At 41.9% G+C, this 20,813-nt stretch overlaps 1 protein-coding gene and 1 long non-coding RNA gene across 2 annotated transcripts in view; one reads left to right on the top strand and one right to left on the bottom strand.

Moving 5' to 3' along the window:
• Positions 1 to 21: 21 nt before the first annotated feature.
• LOC103662771 lies at positions 22 to 20,347 on the bottom strand. The gene is made up of 4 exons (XR_568566.2): positions 20,148 to 20,347; positions 3,793 to 3,872; positions 2,005 to 2,158; positions 22 to 918 (listed from the first exon to the last, which is right to left on the bottom strand). It is a non-coding gene; the product is annotated as an uncharacterized LOC103662771 (long non-coding RNA).
• Positions 20,348 to 20,480: 133 nt separating this feature from the next.
• ARPC2 (actin related protein 2/3 complex subunit 2) overlaps positions 20,481 to 20,813 on the top strand; it is a 28,195-nt gene continuing 27,862 nt past the window's right edge. The window contains exon 1 of the mRNA XM_040640742.1: positions 20,481 to 20,619. The gene's annotated coding sequence lies outside the window, so the exon portion shown is untranslated. The remainder of the gene's footprint in view (positions 20,620 to 20,813) is intronic.

Here is a 20,813-nt window from a genome sequence, read left to right as displayed (position 1 = left end):
AAGAAAGAAAGAGAAGAAGAAAGAAGAAGGAAGGAAGGAAGGAAGGAAGGAAGGAAGGAAGGAAGGAAGGAAGGAAGAGAAAGAAGAGGGGATCCTCAAATTCGGCCAACAGCTTTTACTAGTAGAGCCCAGGGAAGGCAGGAGAGAAGACTGAAGAGGGATGTGGTGGCTAAATCGTGCCCCATTTGGCTTGCGGCAGGTTTGGGTTTTGTGCTGCGGATTAAGAGCTTCCGGCCCATTTTAGGAAGCTCTTAGGAAGCTCTTTCTACAGCGAGGAGGGCTCGATTGACCGCAAAGCGCCCTGAGGCAGGGAAACCAGCCCGCTACCAGGGCGGCCCACTGCTCAGCCGAACTGATGGCGATCATTGTTAAGCACATGGATTCCAGGGCCCCACGTCAGACCTATTCAGTCAGAGTGTAGGAGAAGGGCCTGGGAATCCAGATAATTAACAAGCACCCCAGGTTTCTAACAAGCTTAGAAAACAGTGAGTCCAGGAGATGGTGTCCACTGCCCTCCAAAAGGACGTTAAGGCCGGAACTGAGGCATTGAGGGAAGAGGAGACCAGGCATATTACAGCCTGATTAATCTTAAATAATGTGGCAAGCGGTTGCCTGTGGGGGTGGTGACTTCCGGGCATGACTGTGTAGACGGCTGTACCGTTGACTGAGATAGGGAACGCAGAGGAAAGGTCAAGTTTAGGGAGAGGAGATAATGACTTCTGCTTGGCCAGATGAATCACCATCTTGATAGCCAGTACGGTCTGGGTCGTGGTAGGAGTTCCCGCCGCGAAGGTCACCCAAGGAGAGATGATGGCGTGAGAAGGGGGAGAGCAATAGCTCCCAGATGCGCTCATTTTCTCTTGTGCTTCTCACACAAATCCGTAACTTGAATATCTCACATCTTCCAACCATGTTAAACTGTAATCAGGACAATAAATTACAGGCATGAAGTTTGAAAATAGACAAGCAGAAAAGTAAACATTCCCTGAGTCTCCAAAACCCAGATGCATGACAGACTCAAGCCGCCTCCCGCCTTTTGACTTAAGCCAGGGACAGAGCTGGGTGACACTGACAGGCCCCAGAGGAAACTCCATCTCCCACATGCGCCGGTGCTATCTACGGAATAAACATTCTGCTGCATAGATGATCCTCCTAGAACTACAGAGATGGCATAAAGAATGTACTAGTTCCTAGAAAACCTGGGCTGAATCACATGAAGGTGGGCAACCTAACCTCTCAGAGCCTCGTCTTGTTCTTGCAGACACTAAGGATAACCGCTCTCAGGAACAAACGAGGGAACACATGTTAAGACCTGTCAAAAACTGCTCACGGCTCTAAGGAGTCACAGAAACCCACTCCCACCAGCTCAAGTCGAAGGGGAGTTTATGGAAATGATACAACAGGCGATCTCGCCAGCTCGCCAGAGCAGGAAATGAAGTACAGTTTGTCACTTCGGCATTTGAGCTGGAAGCCTGACATGATTCCTTACCGTGGCATTCTCTCCGGGGCCACATGGCCTGCCGCGTCTGCCTCTCTCTGCACTCGGCACTCGTCTAACCCACTACCCAGTCTGCCCTTCCTCACTATAAGGAGCTCAGCTTGATGAAGACAGTCAAAGGCAATAACGCCGGCCTGTTGTCCACGCTCCCAGCCTCCACAGCAGTGGCCCCGTGTGTGGCTCTGGCAGACGCTTAAGGAGAAGACTGCTGGGAACTCTAGGAAAGCTCTGGCTTTTCCTGACAAAAGGGAAAGATGCTGTTGGGTGCCACCTCTTCCTTTTTCTTCCTTTTGGTGGTGCGAGCCAGAGCTGCAACAGCCATCATGGGACCATGAGGAGAAGGTCAGAAGGATCACAAAGAGGTGGTTCACCCTTGGACTCCATTAAGGGACATTATGTGTAAAATAACAACAACAAGAATACCACTATGTGTTTAAGCTGTTATGTTTGGTTCTTGTTACTCACAGCTGAAGGACTCTTGACTGATTGAGTGATTCTACTATCACCTGATTTGGGATTTTCCAAACTTCAGTCATTCTCAGACTGTCTGCAGCTCTTGTGCCATGTTCTTCTTTCAATTGATTAACTTTTATCGTAGTAAGTTAAATGCCCACTTTAGTCCTGTGGCTCTCACGTGTGAGTTTTATCCTTTTCTAATACCTGTTAAAATAAATATGTAACATTTAAAATTAAAACACGTTTCCAAGTTGGTAAACATATCCCCCCACGACGAGGGTGGTGCACCCCAACTCCACCAAGAAGTTCCTGCCCTCAGGACCCTTCCAGACCTTGCCTGTCCACCTGGCTGTTCATTTGTATCCCTTGTAATACACTGGTAAATGTAAGTAAAAATTATAATTTTAATTAAATTAAATTAAATTAAAATTGATTCACCACAGGAGACCCCAAATCATCTCATTTTTCCCAGTGGGACCCTTCACAAAAGCAAAACCAGCTCTGTCTCTGTCTCTGATATTCCTGTTCCACGTTCCCAGGAGGGATGCTAGTGATCGGGGTCTTCTCCTGAGCCACATGGCATGTAAAGCCATACACACCTCAAGGAATTCAGGCGAGATGGAGATAATAGGCAGTTCTATCACAGCCTTATAAAGGATGAAGAAGAAGGAGGAGGAGGAAGAGGAGGAGGAGGAGAGGAGGAAATAGGAGGGGGGAGAAGAAGGGGGAGGAGGAGAAGAGAAGAAGAAGAAAGAAGAAAAAGAAGGAGGAGAAGAAAAAGAAAGAGGAGGGGGAGGAGAAGGAGAAGGAGAAGGAGAAGGAGAAGGAGAAGGAGAAGGAGAAGAAGAAGAAGAAGAAGAAGAAGAAGAAGAAGAGGAAGAAAGGGGAGGGGGAGGAGAAGAGGAAGAGGTAGAAGTTCTCATTGCAAAACTAGGATGTCCGTGTACCTGAGAATAAAAGAATTAGGGAATATGGTCAGTCCTTTTCTATGCCTGTGCAGAGCAAGCTGCACAGCTGGGGAAGAACTAGGAATACCAGGCTAGCTGGTACTGCTGGTCCAGCGGAAGCTGGAAGCTCCTTCATAAGTTCCTGAAGACTTCGCCATGTCCACCTCTCAACATCATCAATCTAGCACTCATTCTGTTGTAAAGCAACATTTCAAGACATCAGAGGAAAGATGGGCTATTCAACACGTGGTGTTAGGATAGCTGGAAATTTACTGGGGAAAAAATTAAGTTATATTCTCAATTCACTCCACTCCCATATACATACATACAAAATTCAGATGGATTAAAGATTTAAACATGAAAGAATTAAACCACAACTTATAGTATGCTCATAGACTATCATGCAGCAGCTAGAAAAGGCAGAGGTCAAATTATTGGTACTAACAAGGAGATATTTAGCTATTGTTCAATGGAAGAGCAAGTTATAAGTAACATATGTAGAATGATACTATTTATGTTAAATATGTGTATATCTCCATACAAATATATGAATGTAAATATATTAGATTTTGAAAGAACAGATCTTAATCAGATAACTGTGATTGCTTCTAAGAAAGTGACTAGAATGAAATAAAGAAAAATAAATAAAATAAAACAAAAAAGAAAGCGACTAGAATGTAATCATATATTGTCCATCTAATTAAAAAATAAGCAGAAAAGGATAAAATTTTAATGAAAAAGTTTAAACTACAAAGTAATAGAGGAAAAATATAATTTTTAATAATCTTTTAATAATCTTTTTTAATAATCTTTTAATAATCGTGATAATCAGCTTACTTAGGACTATGTCAATGACATAAATAAAATAAAATAAAAATAAAATGGGGTCACCTGGTTGGCTCAGTCAGTAGAGCATGCGACTCTTGATCTCAGGGTCATGAGTTCAATCTCCACGTCGGACACGGAGCCTCCTTAAAAATAAATAAATAAAAATAAATAAAAAATAAAACAAAATGACAAAAAAGATTGAGAACGGTGACCTGAAAATGTAAAATCCCTGTATCACAAAGCAAACCAATGGCATAACTAAAAGATAAATAACAAAATGGAAAAAATATTTGCAACACGATAAAAAGTAATACTATTAAACTATGGATTATTTAGAAACAAATAAGAACATTACAAGCCTAATAGAAAATGAGTAAAAGGCATTAAGAAGCTCTCCATAAAAGAACACATGCAAATGGCCAAAACCCATGTTCGAGATGTTCCACCTTACTACCAATTACAGATCAGCAAATTAAAATGAGGTGTCATTTTTCACTTAGATTAATTAACAGGATTAAAAAGATTTATAAGCCAGTTGTTAGCAAGAGTGTGGGGAAACAGGCAGCCTTAGCTTCTGTTAATGAAATTGGCAGAATTGGCAATTTTCAAATTGGCAGAGCCTTCTGGAGGGCAATTTAGAGATGGGTATCAAAATTTTAAATATGCACACGTTTCCTCTTCCAGAAATTTATTTTAAGAAAATAATGGTGCAGGGGCGCCTGGGTGGCTCAGTCATTAAGCGTCTGCCTTCGGCTCAGGGCGTGATCCCGGGTCCTGGGATCAAGCCCCACATGAGGCTTCTCCGCCGGCAGCCTGCTTCTTCTTCTCCCATTCCCCCTGCTTGTGTTCCTCTCTCGCTGGCTGTCTCTCTCTCTGTCAAATAAATAAATAAAATCTTAAAAAAAAAAAAAAGAGAAGAAAAGAAAAGAAAAGAATGGCGCAGGTGTGCAAAGTGGTATGAACAAGAATGGTCATTGTATTGGAAAATTAGAAACAAGCTAAATGCTAATCAAAGGGTTTTTGTTAAAATAAATGTAGGAAACTCACAGCTGTTATGGAGACCAGAGACCAGGCAGGTGTTAGAAAGATAAGGATGATATTTACATATTGACATAAAGGATATAAGGTGAAAGTGAGAGAAACAGCTCACACAATTCCATATATTGTCTTTTGTTTAATATGTAACCCATGGGCAAGGTAGCCGCTCCCCATTAACAATGGTTATCTCTGTGGGTTAGAATTTCAAGGGAAATTTTCTATATTATTTAAAATTTTAAACAAGGAACATGTGTTACACGTATGATAACTAAAGTCAATAAGGATTTCATTTTGAAAAATTTAAGGAAAAAATATGCTATGTATGCTGTCCTGTACAGGGTTTGTGCACGTACCCTGCCATTCAACAGTATTATTAGTTTATTATGTGAATGGCGGTGTCTTGGTGGACGCAAAAGACAATGGGCCCTGAGTTCTGGGGACCTCCCTCTACTTGCTGACACCAGACCAACACGTCGCTGGGCCCACCCCACACCTTCCTCCTTTACTCCTGCCACAGTGCAGCAGCTATCCCTTGGCCATCCCAAAGCCAATCTTGTGCCCTAGAATCCTTCGCCCTGTTGCTTTCTTGGAAGTCTCACACTATTATCATCTTCGCTTTCTTTATCTTCAATTTCTCCTTTCTTGAAGCCTACTTGTCGGCAATGAGAACTGCTCAAGGCTTTTCCATACTAATGAAAGGAAGGAAAGAAAGAGGGAAGGAGGAAGGGAGGGAGCAAATAAATTCTAGATAGAATTATTGGGGATGAGGAAGAAGGAAGGGGACAGGCGGAGAGAAGAGGAGAGGAAAGAGGCTCCTTGGGCATATTTTCCATTCTTAACATTCTTAAAGAACTATGTTAGCTTGACTATAATAAAAGCTTGATAGAGTAAGCAGTATAAAAGCAAGACCATAAGATAAGCAGAAAAGGTGCTCTCTCCCCCCGTGACCAAGAATGCCACCCAGTCCCTCACATCCCAGCACCTGCCTTGGGCTGCCCTCTCTTGTTGTTAGAACCTGGATGATCTCAATAGTGGATGATTCCTCTCCCTCCAGTTATCACTCAACCTCTCCCCGCTATGGCCAGACTTCTAGAAAGAACTGTCTACTTGCCCTCCGCTTCCTCACCTCCTGAACATTCCTCAGCCCATGAACTTGGCTGCTGAGCCCCACCACTCCACCAAACCCAGTTCTCCCCAGGGATACCTCAGTCCTGTCTCAACTTCTTAGCAGCATTCAGCACCACACTCTTGTATCTATCCTTTCTTGGTAGCCTTTGCCAGTGTTTCCTCTCCAACCTGACTTTTCAGTTTTGAGGCTCCCAGCACCCAGTCCTGAGATCCTTGCTCTCCCTCTATCCTCTTTCCTAGGCAGTTCCATCCTAGGCAGCGAGCTAATCACTGTACAAAACACCAAGACCTCTAGGAGATACTGGCCTCATCACTATCTCCACCAGGATGTCTCACAGATCTCATTCATCCATTCATTCATTGCCTCGAGCACCTACTATGTGTCATGAACTACCCTAGGCACTGGTTCAAGAGTGAAGAATAGAATAGGCATGGTTCATGCCCTTGAGCAGCTCAACTTGTCTGCAACTGAACTCAAGATCTTCCCTCAACCAACATGCTCCTCCGTGTTCTCTACCTGTAAATGACATTATCACCACCCACCTGCTCAAGCCAGAAATCTGAACTTTATAGCTGACACTATGCTTTTCCTTATCCTTCCTGTGGGAGACACACTCTAAAGTGTCATGCTTTGGTATAACTCCTTCCCCTTGAGGCAGACCTGTGACTTGCTTCTAAGCAGTAGAATGTGGCCAAAGTGGTTGATGTCAGCACCTTGTTTAGGGTGTGTTATATGGCAAGGGTGACAGGATGCCAGGCCCAGGACTATGTTATATAAGACTCCATCCTGCAGGCTGAAGTGAGAGAGACTCCCTTGCTAGCTTTAAAGAAGTAAGCTGTCATATTTGTCAAGGAACTGTGGGCGATCCCCTGACAGCCGGAAAGAAAACCGAGATCTCAGCGCTACAAATTGCAAGGAGATGAATTCTGCCAAGCACCTGAGGGAGTTTGGAAGTGGGTCTTCTCCCAGCTGATCCTCTGGTGAGACCACAGCCCCAGTCAGCACCTAACTGACATCTGGTAAGGGCCCGGGCAGAGGACCCAGCCCTCTGCGCCTGGACTCCTGACCATGGAAACCGTGAGATAATACATGAGTGTTGTTGAGTTGCTGAGTTTGGGGTGATTTGTTGCTCAACATGGAAAACTACTGCAGCATCTCTCCCATCCACCACCAGAACTTTGGGATTTCTTCACTAAAATATTTCTCGAAAACATTCAATTCTCTCCATCTCCACTACTCCACCCAGAGCAAACTGTCATCGTCTCGTAGCAGACGAAGAGAACAGCCTCCTGGTCTCCCGTCACGTTTGCCCCTCCTCTCAGCACTGGGCCAAGGCATGAGAGCATCCCCGGCAAGCAAATAACTTGGCATTCCTTCAGCGCAGCATTTACTTCAGCAGACGTGAGGAGAAATTGTCTATTAATAAAAGCAGTATGCCTCTCAACTTAAGCCAAAATGGGAAGTTCGATACATGTGATTTTCCAAAGCAGACAACTTTTTGGGAGGCATATTAAACCACATAAAATTTAAATAAAATAAATCACTAATTTCCTGTAAATAGCACAACCCATTACATTATTCATGTTCAGACTTCCAGCTGAGTGTACTGAATGACAGCTCTTGGCTGACTCATCTCAGGTTGGGGGGGTACAGCTCGCATACGTCTATCACTAGTTTTTAATTTTGAAGAACAGTTGATCTGTATCCTTTCATGGCTTGTGCTTTAGTGTCACGTCTAAGTAACCATTGTCAAATCCAAGGCGATGAAGATTTTGCCCCCATGTTTTCTTCTAGCAGTTTTATAGTTTGGGCATTTATATTTAGATGGTTGATCCATATTGAATTAACTTTGGTATCAGGAATGAGGTAAGGGTACAACTTCATTCTCTTGCATGCGGTTAACCGATTATTCCAGCACAATTCGTTTAAAGAGAGACTCTCCGGGGGCGCCTGGGTGGCACAGCGGTTAAGCGTCTGCCTTTGGCTCAGGGCGTGATCCTGGCATTATGGGATCGAGCCCCACATCAGGCTCTTCTGTTGTGAGTCTGCTTCTTCCTCTCCCACTCCCCCTGCTTGTGTTCCCTCTCTCGCTGGCTGTCTCTATCTCTGTCGAATAAATAAATAAAATCTTTAAAAATAAATAAATAAAATAAAGAGAGACTCTCCTTTCCTCCAGTGAATGGTCTCGAGACTCTTGTCAAAAATTAACTGGCCATAAATATTGGGTGTATTGCTTCGACTCTCAACTCTATTTCACTGGTCTACATATGTCTGTCTTGATGCCAGTATCACGCTGGGTTTATTGCTGTAATTTTGTAGTAAGTTTTGAAATCAAGAAGTGTGAACCCTCCAATTCTGTTTTTCTTTTTTAAATGTTGTTTTGGCTATCTGGGGCTCCTTGCAGTTCCCTATAAACTTGAAGATTGACTTTTCCATCTCTGGGGGAAAAAAAAAAGTAGCCACTAGAACTGTGAGAGGAAGTGCACTGAACCTGTAGATTGCTTCGGGAATACAGCCATCTTAAGAATATTCAGTCTTCCAATTCGTGACCATGGAATCTTTCATTGATTTAAGTCATCTTCAGTTTCTTTTAGCAATGTTGTGTAGTTTTTAGTGTCTGAGTCTTTCATTTCCTTATTTATACTTATGCTTAATTTATTATTTTAGAAGCTATTGTAAATAGAATTGTTTTCCTCATTTCCTTTTTAGATTGTTCATTGCTGGTGTATAGAAACACAACTGTTTTTTGTGACTTGATTTTGTACCCTGAAACTCTGCTGAATTCATTTATTAGCTCTAGCATTGTGTGTGTGTGTGGGTGGGTGGGTGGGTGTGGGTGTATTCTATAGGATTTTCTTTACATAGAATCATGTTGTGCATATATAGTTTAATTCTTGATTTCAAATTTCAGTGCCTTTTATTTATTTCTATTGTCTGATTGCCATGGCTACAGCCTCCAGTACAATGTTGAACAGCAATGATGAAAGCAGACATCTTTGTTTTGTCCACAGCCTTTCACAATCAAGGATCTTATTAGTTGTGGGTTTTTTCATACATGTCCATTACCATGTTAAGGAAACTCCCTTCTATTCCTAGTTTTCTGAGTACTTTTATCATGAAAGGGTGCTGAATTTTCTCAAATGCCTTTCCTTATCTATCGGGATGTTCTTTTTTCTTTTCCTTCATTCTGTTAATGTGGTTATTACATTGATTGATCTTATGTTGAACCGTTGCTGTATTTCTGGGAGAAATCACACTCGTCACAGTATATAATCCTTTCAGTGTGCTGTTGGATTTGGTTGGCTAGTATTTCATTGAGGATCTTTGAATCTATGTATTCACAGAAAATATCACTCTACAGTTTACGTTTCTTGTGGCATCTTGGTCTGGGTTTGGTGTTAGGGAAATGGGGGCTTCATAGAATGTGTAGGAAGTTTTCCTTCCTCTTCTGTTTCTTGGAAGAGTTTGAGCAGGGTTGGTATTAATTCTTTAAATTATTCTTTTAAAAGACATTTCTTTCAGAGGGGAGGTGGGTAGGGGTTGCGTGAAATAGATAAAGGGGATTAAGAGTTACAGACTTCCAGTTACAAAATAAATAAGTCACAGAAATGACAAAGTCCAGCATAAGGAATATAGTCACTAAGATGGTAATAACGTTGTTTGGTAACAGATGGTGGTTACACTTACTGTGGTGAGCATGGAGTAATTGTTGAATCATTATATTGTACACTTGAAACAAATAACACTGTACGTAAATTACACCTCAATTTATAAATGAATGAATGAATGAATGAATGAATGAATGAATGAATGCCTTTTCTTTCTCTGGAGGTGTTTTGTTTTAAGTAGGCTCCATGTTTGGCTTCACAACCTTGAGATCAAGACCTGAGCTGAGATCAAGAGTCAGATGCTTAACCAACTGAGCCACCCAGGCACCCCGGGGGGGTTTTATTACTAATTCAATCTTTACTTGTTATAGGTCTATTGATATTTTCTACTGGTTTTTAAGTTTTGGTAATTTGTGTGTCTCTAAGAATTTGTTCATTTCATCTACATTATGTAATTTGTTGGCATATAATTATTCACAATAATCTCCCAAGTCCTTTTACTTTCTGTATGGTCCCCAGTTTCATTTCTGGTTTTAGTAATTTGCATCCTCTCTCTTTCTTTTCTTAGTTAAGCTAAAAAGTTTGTCAATTTTATTATCTTTTCGAAGAAAAGAATTTTTCTTTTGGCTTCATTGTTTTTCTTTATTGTCTTTCTATTCTCTCTCTATGCTCTTTTAAGACTTATTTCTTTTAGAGAGAGTGGGGGAGGGGAGGAGCACGGGAGCTGGTGAGAGTCTCAAGCAGACTCCTCACTGAGCCCAGAGCCCAGGGCAGGGCTCCAACCCACAACCCTGAGATCATGACCTGAGCCGAAACCAAGAGTCAGACCCCCAACTGACTACACTACCCAGGTGCCCCTCTGCTCCAATCTTTAACATTTCCTTCCTTTTGCCAGCTTTAGGTTTAGTTTGCTCTTCTTTTTCTAGTTCCTTAAGGTGTAAAGTTAGAGTGTTGATTTGAGATCTTTTGAGATCTTTCTTCTTTTTTAATGTAGGCACTTGCAATTATAAATTTCCTATGAGCACTGCTTTCAATGCCTTCCATCCATTTTGATATATTGTGGTTTTGGTTTATGCATTTCAAAATATTTTCTAATTTCCCTAGTGATTTCTTCTTTGATGTATTGGTTGTCAAAGACTGTGTTGTTCAATTTCTGTTCATTTGTGAATTTTCCAGTTCTCCATCTGTTATTGATTTCTTTAGTGGTTGGAGAAAATATTTTGTATGATTTTGATATTTTAAAATGTATTAAGGTTTTTCTATGGCCTTACATATGGTCTATCCTGGAGAATGTGCTATGTACAGTTGAGAAGAATGTGTATTCTCCTGTTGTAGAGTGGGGTGTTCTGTATATGTGTGCCAAATTTAGTTGGTTTATAGTGTTCGTCAAGTCTTCTATTTCCCTATTGATCTTCTGTTTAGGTGTTCAATCCATTATTGAAAGTGGGACTAAAGTTCAACTCTATTATTATAGATAGACTATTTCTTTCTTCAATTCTGTCAATATTTGCTTCAGATATTGGGGGGGTCTGTTGTTTGGTATATATATGTTTATAATCATTCTATCTTCTTTATGAATTTTTTTAAAAGATTTTATTTACTTATTTGACAGAGAGAGAGACAGCCAGCGAGAGAGGGAACACAAGCAGGGGGAGTGGGAGAGGAAGAAGCAGGCTCCCAGCAGAGCAGGGAGCCTGATGTGGGGCTCGATCCCAGGACCCTGGGATCACGCCCTGAGCCGAGGGCAGACACTTAATGACTGAGCCACCCAGGCGCCCCTATCTTCTTTATGAATTTTATCTATATATAATGTCCTTCTTTGTCTCTTGTAACAACTTTTAACTTAAAATCTCCTTTTCTGATACTAGTATAAACACTGCAGATCTCTTTTGGTTAGTATTCACGTGGAATATCTTTTTCTATCCTCTCACTTTCAGCCTATTTGTGTCTTCGGATCTAAAACGAGTCTCTTGTAAGTAACATAAGGTTAGATCATGTTTTTTAATTCATTTTGCCAATCTCTGTCTTTTAATAAAGTTGGTTTACTCTATTTACATTTTAAATGATTACTGATGATGAAGGACTTACTTCTACTATGTGCTATTTGTTTCCTCTACATCTTATATCTTTTTTGTTCTTTATTTCCTCCAACACTGCCTACTTTTGTTTGACTGATTTTTCTAGTGTACAATTTTGACTCCTTCTTCATTTCCTTTTCCACACATTTTTTTCAATTATTATCTTCATGGTTACCATGGAGATTACAATTGACATCCTAAATCCATTTTTATTTTTTTTAAGGATATTTTACTTATTTGAGAGACATAGCATGAGCATGAGGGGGAGGGGTTAGAGGGGGAGGGAGAGAGAATCCCAAGCAGACTCTGCACTGAGAGTCTAACATGGGGCTCAATCCCATTACCATGAGATCACAACCTGAGCCAAAACCAAGAGTCGGTCTCTTAACCCACTGTACCACCCAGGCATCCCCTAAATTTATTTTTAAAATCTAGTTTGAGGGGTGCCTGGGTGGCTCAGTCAGTTAAGCACCTGACTCTTGATTTCAGCTCAGGTCATGATATCAGGGTCTGGAGATCTAACCCCATGGCAGGATTCATGCTGGGCTTGAAGCCTGTTTAAGATTCTCTCTCTCCCTCTCCGTCTGCCCCTCCCCACCTCGCACTCTAAAAAATTAATTAATTAATTAAAATCTAGTTTGAATTGATATCGACTTACTTCAATAGCATACATTTACTCTGCTTCTATCCAGCTCCATCTCCTCTTTATTTTGTCATTGTCACAAGTGACATCTTTATACATTGTGTGCCTGTTAACATGGATTTAAAATTATTATTTTCTGCATTTGGCTTTTAAATCATATAGGAAATAAAAAGAGGAGTTACATTCAAAATACAATAATACTAGCTTTTATGTTTATCTATGTGGTTACCTTTACCAATAATCTTTATTTCTTCATAATACTTCAAGTAACCATCTAGGGTCCTTTTGTTTCAGCCTGAAGGGCTCTTGTTAACATTTATTTTATGGAAGGTCTACTAGCAATGAATTTCATTAGTTTTGTTTATCTGGGAATGTCTTAATTTCTCCTTCACTTTTTAAGGATAGTTTTACTGGATATGGAATTCTTGGTTGATGGTTTTTTTTCTTTCAGCACTCTAAAGGTTTCATTCCACTGCCTTCTGACCTCTGTGTTTTCAGATGAGAAATCAGCATTAAATCTAATTGAGGATCCCTTGTAAATGACGAGCCACTTCGCTCTTGCTACTTTCAAGATTTTCTCTCTGTTTTTAGCTTTCGACAGTTTGGTTATAATGTATTATAGTGTGGATCTCTGCGATTATCTTACTTCGAGTTCTTGGAGCATACTGGCTAGTGTATAGTCATGACATTGAACAAATTTATAAAGTTTGTCACCATTATTTCTTCAATTATTTCCCCCCTTTCTCTCTTTTCCTTCTGGGATTTCTATAATGTGTATGCTGGTACTGTTGATGGTGTCCCATATGTCCCTTAGGCTCTGTTCATTATTCTTCATTCTCTTTGCTCTGCTCCTCAAACTAGGTAATTTTAATGTGCCCTATCTTCAAGTTTGCTGATTCTTCCTTTTGCCTACTCAAATCTTCTGATAAATTACTCTTATGCTTTTCAGGTCCAGAATTTCTATTTGATTCCTACTTATAATTTTTATCTCTTTATTGATATTATATATCAAAACACAGAACCCTGATTTTTTGGAGTACAAGGTCCCTATTGCCCACACTTGAATCAACAAGTCACACCAGAGATGTGGAATGCCATCCACATGACTACTTGCTGTGGGATGAGGGATGGTAGCTGCTACATGAAACACTAAGACTCACCCAAAGTCACCAGCATCTTTCTTCATCAAGCACTCCCCTAGATGCTGCAAGTGTTCAACTAAACTCCAAAGTTCCAAATAATTTACTCTGACAGCTCTTGCCAGCTCAGTAATTATTTCAATGAAGGGACCAATTCCTGAAGCTTCCTAACTTCACTATCTTCTATGATACCACTCTCTACCCCATATTAGTCTTGATCCCACAAGAAACAGATGAGAGACTTAAGAGGAGGAGCTATTTACAAAGTGTGGATGTCGGGGTACCTGGGTGGCTGCCTTTGGCTCAAGTCATGATCCTGTTATCTTGGGATTGAGCCCTGCACTGGGCTCCCTGTGCAGTGGGGAGCCTGCTACTCCCTCTCCCACTGCTCCTCCTCACCCCGCTCATTCTCTCTCTCTCTCAAATAAATAAAATCTTTAAAAAATTTTTTTTGGTTGTACAGGAACCACAAGAGAGAGTGCAGTAAGCCAGGACTAACAGCAACCAAGCTGATACCACCTCTAGGCCCTAAGCATTGAGAAATAGGGGTGGTTACCAGGCACTGAAGAAAAGGAAGAGTTGTGCTGAGGTGGTCACCTTGAGAGGAGCTGTGACATTTGGTTGAGAGACACAGCCAGCCTGAAGCAACCTCACAAGGAGGAGCAAGCAGGGGATTAAATACACTGATATCTACCTATCTGTCTGTCTGTCTCTCTCTCCTCTCCTTCTCTCTTTCCTCCTCCTGCTGGGCCTCCCTATTAGCCCAAAAGCCCAAGTGCAAGGGGGCCCAGACGATGTGAGAGTGGAAAAGATTGAAGAGTAGATCCAGAGGACTAGATGGAGGATAGCCAGACAGCACCCCAGCCCCAGGATAGCTCCAGCCTCTATCTTCAAGACCAAAAGCAACAAATTTCTGACTGTTTTAGAACAGTCAGTTTCCCTACTTTAGACATCAGGGTTCAACAGGATGAAGGTTTAATCTAGAAGCTGTTGTCCTCATTTTTAATGGAGTGTTAGGTCCAGTTTTTTTATACACTGATTTTATCACCCTTGAAACTAAGATACAAAACTATCCAGTTCAGCACCAGATACCGATATTGCATAGTAATCAAAAGCAAGACAGTTGAAGCCTGAATCTCAGCTTAGTGACCATCCACATATGTGATTTTGGTTACATTCTTCAGCCTCTCAGCATCTGTTTCATCATCTACAAAATGAACTAAGAGGGGTACCTACTTCTTAGAGTTGTCCCAGGGATTTAATGAGATAATACATGGAAAGCTCTTCAAACAGTACATAGCACAGAATAAATCCTCAACTGCAATAAATGTTAGCTACTATTGTGCCTCCAGCTGTCAATTTCTTGGCACGTCCCCCCTCCAGCTCTACCCCTCAGTTACTGGTCTGCTTTCACTTTCTGCAAGATACTGTGTTCTCTCACCTCTAGGCCTTCATACATCGCTCTCTTTCTCCCTAGCTAATTCTTATTTTTAAAACACTGAGATGTTTGTTCATATCCATCCATTTCAAAGGCTGAAGATACCAAGTGCAAGCAAGGACAGGGAGCAATGGGAACCCTCACACACTGCCAGAAAAAGTATAAATCAGTACAACTACTTTGGAGAGCAATTTGACAACGTCCAGCAAAGTTGAAGATGTCCGTAGCCCACATAATAGCAGTTACATTCTGAGGAACATACCCTACAGAAATCTTCACATCTATATACAGGAAATAGGTACAAGAATGTTCGAAGTAGCATTGCTTGTAATAGCAGAAATACTGGAAAAAACTTTGGTGTTCTTCAATAGGAGAATGGATGAATACCTTTAAAATCGTAATGTATAATGGTACATGGTAATGTTATATCACAGTTAAAATACCTACCCGGTAACGACATAGGTAAATCTCAAAAATACATTGTTGACTAAAAGAAACAAGTTTCAAAGGCGATATGGAGTATAAAACTATTAACAAAAGCTTAAAATCATGCAAAATATGTTATACGTTGTTTATGGATACATACATATGCAGTGAAAGTGTAAAAACATGTATGAGAAGAATAAACACCAAATGCAGGGCGATGGTTACCTTTATGGAGGGGAAGGAAGGAGAGAAAGGAATGGAATCTGGTGGGATTCACAGGAAGTTTCGACTCTACTTCTTTTTTAAAAAGCTCCGAGGAAGGTTTAATTATAATGTGTTAAGATTCAAGAAAAGTGGGTGGTAGTACAAAGATGTATCTCCTATTAGTCATAAATTTAAATAAACCAAAAAGCGAGATAAAGAAAATGGAAAGAAAATCCATATCAAAAGTCTTTGGCATTCTAAGTCCACCAGCAGTCAAGGGATTACCCCTTTCCCACCCCTCCCACCCCACTTCCACCCCTTCCTCCATTACGACCAGACCACCGAAGATTCATTTTCTAAAGACTCTAACCCGGTGGAAGGTAGCAGGGAGGCACAGGGCTAATAATGGGATCAAGTGGAAGTCAGCGGGGACTCAAAGCATTCTTCCCCACTCCCATACACTCTGGGAACGCTCACGGCCAAATTTATAAGCCCCCAACACAACTGGAGGATACTTCTCTGGAGAAAAGATCTCCCAATATTGACTTTGTGGGCCCCAATGAAATCTGGCACACCACTGGTGCACCTTATAGCGAAGCCCATTAATCCAGGGCTCCTCACAATATTATGTGCATCTAAATTACATGGTGATCATGTTAAAATGCAGATTCTAGGGGCGTCTGGGTGGCTCAGTCCATTAAGTGTCTGCCTTAGGCTCAGGTCATGATCCAAGGGTCCTGGGATCGAGTCCTGCATTGGGATCCCTGCTCAGCACAGGAGCCTGCTTCTCCCTCTCCCACTCCCTCTGCTTGTGCTCTCTCTCTCTCTCTCATCTCTGTCAAATAAATAAATAAAATCTTTTTTAAAAAATGCAGATTCTAAATCTGTAGTTTCTAATGGGGACTGAAATTCTGCACGTCCAAAAAGTTCCCAGATGAAGCCAATGCTGGTGGTCCCTTCTGAGTAGCAAGGTGTTAGTAAACTCATCCTGCCCATACACTGAGTCTCCCTTCCACTTCTTAGAGTCTCATTCTTAAATATAAACAGACTGCTAGAGTAGCCAGACTTTAGAGGATGGCCATTAACATAAAAGAAAGAGACCTAAATAAATGAGCATTAAAAAGGACCCAAAGAAACAGATAAAAGCAGAGAGCAGAAGAAAAACTAAAAACAAACACACTATAACATCTCAGAGAGACAGAAGACATTCCTGTCCATAAAACAAAAATAGAATAATATGGGGTGGGGTCAGTCATTAAATAGGTCTTTGGAATTAAAGATAGAAAAACTGAAACTCAAAATGGTTAAAGATAATGACAAGGAAATATCCCAGAAAAAAACAGGACAACAAAAACCAACAAACAACGGGTAGAGAGTTTCTGTTTTGCAAGATGAAAACAAGCGGTTGCATAACAATGTGAATTTTCTTAACACTACTGAATAGTACATGTAAAAATGGCTAAGACAACAAATTTTATGTTATGTATATTTTACCACAACTAAAAATAAAAATCAGGGGCACCCAGATGACTCAGTCAGAAGAGCAATTCTTAACCTTGGGGTCGTGAGTTCAAGCCCCATGTGGGGTGTAGAGATTACTTAAATAAATAAAACTTAATAAATCAATCAAACAAACAAAAAAATACCCCAAAGAGGGGCGCCTGGGTGGTGCAGTCCTTAAGCGTCTGCCTTTAGCTCAGGGCGCGATCCCAGAGCTCTGGGATCGAGCCCCGCATCAGGCTCCTCTGCTGAGGGCCTGCTTCTTCCTCTCCCACTCCCCCTGCTTGTGTTCCCTCTCTCCCTGGCTGTGTCTCTCTCTGGCTGTGTCTCTCTCTCTGTCAAATAAATAAATAAAATCTTTAAAAAAAAATACCCCAAAGAAATCGTAAATAGAAAAGAAAATTAAAGAATCAATCCAGAGTGGAACTTCTAAATAACAGGCATTCCAGAAAGAGAACAAAGAAAATGAAGAAGAAATTGCCAAGGATATAATACAAGAAAATTTCCTCCCAAACTGAAGTACATGAGTTTCCAGTTTGAATGAGTCCTCAGCACAAAAACATTAAGAGTCACAGCAAAACATATTACTATATAATTTCCAACCAATAGCCTAAAGAGAAAATTCTAATGTTTCCAGAGATGGAGAAGACATAACATACAAAGGATCAGGAATAGGAATAGGAATCAGACTTTTTAAATAGTACCCTTGGATGGCTGAAGAAAATGGAGTAATACTTTCAAAATTATGAGGAAAAAAATATTTTCAAATTTGAAATCAATAACCAGCTGTTAAAAAACAAAATTTAGGGGTGCCTGGGTGGCTCAGTCAGTTGAGTGTCTGCCTTCGGCTCAGGTCATGATCTCAGGGTCCTGGGATCGGGCCCTGCATCCTGCTCCCTGCTCAGGGGGGAGTCTGCTTCTCCTTCTCCCTCTGCCCCCTCTCCAGCCCATGTGCACACCCTCTCTCTCTCTCTCTCTCAAATAAATTTAAAAAATTTTAAAAATTTAACCAAGTTAATTTGAAGATCTAATTGGCTTTATTAAATGATTCATAATCAGGCAACACCCCATCCAGTAGAGGGGAGCTCTGAGGGCTACAGAAAAGGACACGTTTGTTTGTTTAAATAGGCTCCATGACCAATGTGGGGCTTGGACTCACAACCTTAAGATCAGGAGTCACACACTCTACAGACCAAGCCAGCCAGGACACTCCAGGAAAGGTTTATAAAGGTAGGTTATGGAAGTCAAACAGAAAAAAGGATTATTTCAGGTGAGGTCACCTTCACTTGGGGACAAAAGGGTCTTAGTAGGTGGATTACTTCATCTTCCTTTGGGGAAATGGAGAGGGCCCGTGAGACCGATAACCTTATTGGTGCTGATCAGGAAATTCCTGACTAATGGTTTAGACTATATTTCTAAGGGAGGTTGAAAGTATAATTTGATTAGGTATTAAGCCCAGGCTGGTGAGTTGGCCTAAGTAACACCATTTTGGGTTTCTTTTTAACACAGCCCAACCAAAATTCAAGTGTTAGAATAAAGATATTTTTAAATATGAGGGCACCTGGCTGGTTCAGTCAGTAGAGCGTGTGACTCTTGATCTCAGGGTCCTGAGCTAGAGCCACACTTTGGGTGCAGAGACTACCTTAAAAAAAAAAAAAAGGTATTTTCAAATATGCAGATTCCAACCACATATCCCTTAAGTCTCTTGCTTAGGAAGTTACTAGAGAAGATGCTTTAGCAAAACAAGGAAGTAAACCAAGAAAAGAAGCCACTGGATCCAGGAAGTAGGCTAAAAGGCCCAGAACAGCAGTGAAGGAAAATCCCAGAATCTCATTGGTACAGCAAGTCTAGAGAGCAGTCAATCCAGAATGAAACAAGAGAAAGGAGGGCTCTGGGACAAAGACTAGAGAAAAAGTGGAATTTATGTATTGGAGTATATGGAAAATACTGCTAGATTTTGACAGAGTCCTAGAGCACTTGGGAGAGGGGATGGGCAGGCAACTGTGGATAATACAGAAAATTTACAACAGAGAAAAAAGGCAATAATTAAGTCTAAGAAAAATGAAGGGTTGTATAAGCTAGAAGGCATAGTTGTAGTGTACTTTGGGGCTCATTGGTAAGCAATATTTGCATACATAATGTAAATGCTGATTATTGGTTTCACCAAAAATTGTTACATAACTGCGGGGGGGGGGGCAGAACTGAAAGATCATGTTCTTATCATGGCAGGAAGTCAACAGATAATACTTAAAATTAACACATCAAGAACTAGTATCACAAGCATTTGTTTCAATATACTGATGGAATCAGGATGAATATAGAGTTGAAGATACTGCCTTTATAAAGTAGCCCAGGGAACTGCTTTTTTCATTACAAGACTTTTAGCTTATATATATATTTATTTTTATACCGTGTAGGTGCATTATTTTAGTTCAATAAACATTAATGCTAAAATATTAGCATATAAGAATCTGTTTTAAAGAGCTGTCTGGGCCTCCACGATAGGAGCTAGTTTTTGTTCATTTTTTGGATTCTCCCCTTCCACCCCAGGAGTACATAGCAGAAAATAAATCAATGCATGTAGAAGAGACTCAACTAAGTTTGTTAGATTCTCCATGGAGGAGGGGAAATACAGAACAAGGCACACAGCCAGAAGGTGCAGACTCTGCACGCAGGTAAGTACGAAGATACTGAAAGGTAAGGGTGTCAAAGAAATCAAATCATGTTCGTGGCACCCAGAGGCATGACGAACCCATTCACCTACGTGACTTGTCATTGCTTTCCTTCATTGCCCGTTTAACTAATCTGTAGTTACATAATTGAGAGTTGGTTTTGTTTCCTTTTTTTTTTTTTTTAGATTTTTAAAATTTGTTTATTTGAGAGAGAGACAGCCAGCGAGAGAGGGAACACAAGCAGAGGGGAGTGGGAGAGGAAGAAGCAGGCTCCCAGTGCAGCAGGGAGCCCCATGCGGGGCTCGATCCCAGGACTCGGGGATCACGCCCTGAGCCAAAGGCAGACGCTTAATGACTGAGCCACCCAGGCGCCCCTAGTTTTCTTTCCTTTACCAGACTATAAGCTCCACGAGGGCAGGACGTTGTATAATTCACCGCTGTACCCCCAGCATAGAGCATGAGCCCGCTAAATATTTGTTGGAGAAATGAATTCGTGATGGTGTCGCTAGATAGCCATTAGCGAAACATGAATAAAGGGCATACCGACAATCTGAGAGCCAAGAAGCCGGCTGGGAGAGGACAAGAGCAAGCTTCTCGCGGCACCTCTGAAATGACAAGACCGGAAGGGTGGAGCTGGACCTTTGGGACCAGCGGGAGGGAGCGGCTGGAGGGTGAGGCAGACATTGGAGAATGACAGCCGACGATGAGAAAAAACCTACGAGAGCTGGAAGTGCGCGGGAGGTCTGTGGGAAAGGGGAAGGGACCACGGTATGGGGTGGGGGATTGCGCATGCGCCAGCCCAGCCTCCGCGGCGTCCCTGCGTGCGCGTGCACGAGGGGTCGAAGCGGAAATGGCGCCTCGGGGCCGCGGGGCCGCGCGTCCGGGCAGCGAGCGGAAGTGGGTGTGAGAGCGGAAGTGGCCGGCTGGAGCCGGGGGCTGGGCGGGGACCGGGCTTGTCGGTGAGACGGCAGCGGCGGCGGCGGCTCGGCAGGCGGGTTCAGGCTTCGGGGGCCAGGTCGGTCGGGTGGGTGGGTGTCTCCACAGTCAGTGCGTGCGAGGGCGAGCGCTCTCGTCTTCCCCTTCTCCCCACACCCCTGTCCCTCTCCCCTCTCCCCTGACCTCCTACCCCACCCAACCCCCCTCCTCAGGGGCAGCAGGGCCGCTCCCTCCGTCCTGTCCTCCCTTACTCACCCTCACCCTCCCTTGTTT

The sequence above is a fragment of the Ursus maritimus genome, unplaced genomic scaffold, assembly GCF_017311325.1.
Source record: "Ursus maritimus isolate PB19 unplaced genomic scaffold, ASM1731132v1 scaffold_1, whole genome shotgun sequence".
Lineage (NCBI taxonomy): Eukaryota > Metazoa > Chordata > Mammalia > Carnivora > Ursidae > Ursus > Ursus maritimus.
This window is presented reverse-complemented; position numbering and strand designations above follow the sequence as displayed.